Raw genomic sequence first — 3082 nt, 5'->3', positions numbered from 1 at the left:
GTCAGCTCCTGAATAGGCTGCCTGTGCTGCTCCCTCTGCTTGAAAGGCACCTTGAGAAATGCTCAGCTCCTGCAAGCAGCCAGTGAGCTCCACAAGAGTCCTTGGATGGTGCCTGCAAAGACAAGAAACCGCATGGATCAGGTGCCTGCTCCCTCAGCAGTTTTCTCCATGGAGCTGCCAGAACAGCCTAAGCCTCAGCAGGGTAAGATGTCTCCTGCCTTGGAGGGGCCTGGAGCCATGGGGGATAAACTGTGCTGCCTGCTACATCCCTTTGGATGTCTTCATCTGAGAAACACACTGTCCTATCTCCTGGGGTTTGTTCTTGATTGTGGGGATGGGTGAGAAGGGCTTTGGGCATCCCTGCTTGCCTAGGAATTTAGCCAAGCACAGATCTTGCCCCTTTGGATTTACACATCAGCCCAGGCTGAGCAATCACAGCACAGAGCTCTTATTAGCCCTTTGTAGGGCTGGTTTTGTAGCAGATGAAATACGGTCTGCAGGAGAAGCTTTTCTGTCTAGGAAAGGACTTGCCTGATCTAGGCCAGTGATGGTTGTGGAGACACAGTACTGCCACAGGAGCCAGGACTCACATGTCACAGGTCCCTCCTTATTCCCAATCCTAGGATGGGGTATCTTTGGCCTGACTGTTTCTCAGGGTCCATGGTCTGGGATGGGCAGCACAGAGGCAGGGTCTGTTCTTGCTGCCCCAGCAGCCCTGGCACCATCAGCAGGTTTGGTGTGGGAGCTGTGGCTAAACCACCTGTATTTGGGACGAGGACTATGGTCAGTGGGACTCACAGGCACTTGGATGAGTCACAGGACTCAGTTGGTGGAGCCCAGTGAGCAGCCCTGCACCCACAGCTGCTTCCATGCACCCAGGGCTGCCCACAAAGGCGGCAGCAGGGGAGGATAAGGGTTGGCTGGGGTGGAGGAGTTGCTGCTGCTGTGCCTCACCTGGGAATTGCTCCAAGGGTTTGGGTAGGGCTGAGACGCATTTCTGTGGCTTGACGTAAGGTTTTCCTCTCCCTCAGGGAGGGAGAGGTGCTGCTGAGTGTCAAGGCTCTCAGGGAAGCCCTCCTGCAGGGGCAGGGAGCTGCTGCCTCTACTCACATCTTTCTTCTTCTCCTGTGGCCAGGCAAAGCATCTGAGTAGAGCAGGGGGCCTTGTGCTGTGAGTTTGCAGTTCTGGTTCAACACAGGGGCCACTAAATTAGAGGTTGTAGAGATGAAATGCTGTCAGGGGCAGTATCAGGCTCTAACATCTTATTTCACCCTTGCTCAGCATTTTACAGCAGTGTCTTTGCCAGCCTTTTGGATTCAAGCCCTGAAGCCTCTTGAGGGAATGCTTAGATCCCCATGCACCCAGGAGGGGAAACTGAGGCACAGTACAAGGAAAACCAACACTTTAATGTAACAAAAACTTGAGATGTACAGCCTGAACCCAAAGATGTCCTAGAGGGGTTGCTCCACTTGTCCCCTGTGACACCAACACTTTATCTTTCCTTCTGGCAGCTCTCACAGAGCTTGGGAACCTTGAGGGAGGGACAGGAAGGGGACCCAGGCTGGTTTCAGTTGAATCTTCCTTATGAACAGTACTGCTCTTCCTTTGAATCTCATTTTTTCCTTGTTTGGCACCTGCTAAGGATGCTCTCTTGTATGGAGCATTTTAGGATCCTCTAGCTTCCTTCTGCCTCGCTGTGCCATTACACCCCATTCCTAAAGGAAGATCAAGCCACCAGCCTCGCCCAAAAAAGCAGCCACCAGTCCCACACAGCCCTAGCCACAGCCCTCGTGATGCTGCTTGGGCAGGAACTCCTGGGCAACCCCCCAAAAAAGCAGCTCCCAGGAAAAAACTGCTTTCCAAAATGATGTCCTGGGACCTACAAAACTCTACAGGGTCTTGTTTCACTGGTCTCCCCTGGCTGCTGGCTTTCAGACCTGACTGTCAGGACCTCAAGAGCTGAATCCCTTAGCATAGATACCAAGCTCTCAATTTGGGATTCCACAAGTGCTCAGATTCTGTTAAAAATAAAGGGTTTATCTGTATCCCTCAGAAACAGACTGACCACTGCAGATTTATTGTTTCAATTTGTACAAGCACACCAGATGAGCTGGCCCCAATTAGCTGGTAGTTTCTCTTTTGAACATGAATTTCTCTGAGTGCCTTTCTAAAAAATTCTCATTTGAGATTTACCAAATGAAATGCAGTCCTCTGGGAGGTGGTTTTGGCTTTGGCTAGAAGAAGTTTATTATTATTACCGTTATTACTATTATTATTATTACTGGATTTTTGTCCAGTCTGCTGCAGCAAAACTGGCTATTCCTCAGATTCCCTCATTCCATTACTCAAAAGAGGACAGAAAGATCATCAACATCCCCACCTGAGAAATCACAGGCTACCACTCAGAGACTCAAATCCCATACAAACACTTCCTACCCCAAACCTGGAGCCAACTGGGAGCATCCCAGATCTGCTTTTGCTCACAGGGAGATAGGTGAAAGCCACTTCTAAAAGCCTGTCCTGACCTTCATCTTCACCTTCACATCTTTTTTTGGGGCAGCTGTAGTAAAGGTTACACTGCAACATAAATAAACAGAGAAGTTTTTCTTCAGCGTAATCATCCATGTGATGCAAGTTTGCCATTTATCCAGAAGTATCCTGACAGCTCATCATTATCCAGGCAGGAATACAGGACGCCTATGATACACTTGACTCCAAAACAGAAGTAAAAAACCAAACAGCCCCCAAACAACAACTACCTTAATTTCAGACAAAACAGGATGTACAGTTTTATTCCTGCACTGAACTGCTTTATATTTATTGCCTCTAAGCTTCTGAGTAGGGAAGGAGGGCTGGAACTTCCTTTTAAACTTGTAATTAATTGTTTGCAGAGGAAAAAAGAACAGGGAGGAAAAAAAAAGCAAAGCTCTTTGAAATGTTTCCACTTTAAAACTGGAGCTGAATGCTCTGCAGAGGCCCTGGCTGATCGTCACTGGGAAGTGTCCAGCTGGGGACATGTGGCCACCCTGGGCAAGCTGAATGTGCGTCCCTTGGGAGGTGGAGGTACCTGCCCCTACCCTGA

This window comes from Cyanistes caeruleus, chromosome 9, assembly GCF_971803275.1.
Source record: "Cyanistes caeruleus chromosome 9, bCyaCae1.hap1.1, whole genome shotgun sequence".
Lineage (NCBI taxonomy): Eukaryota > Metazoa > Chordata > Aves > Passeriformes > Paridae > Cyanistes > Cyanistes caeruleus.
This window is presented reverse-complemented; position numbering follows the sequence as displayed.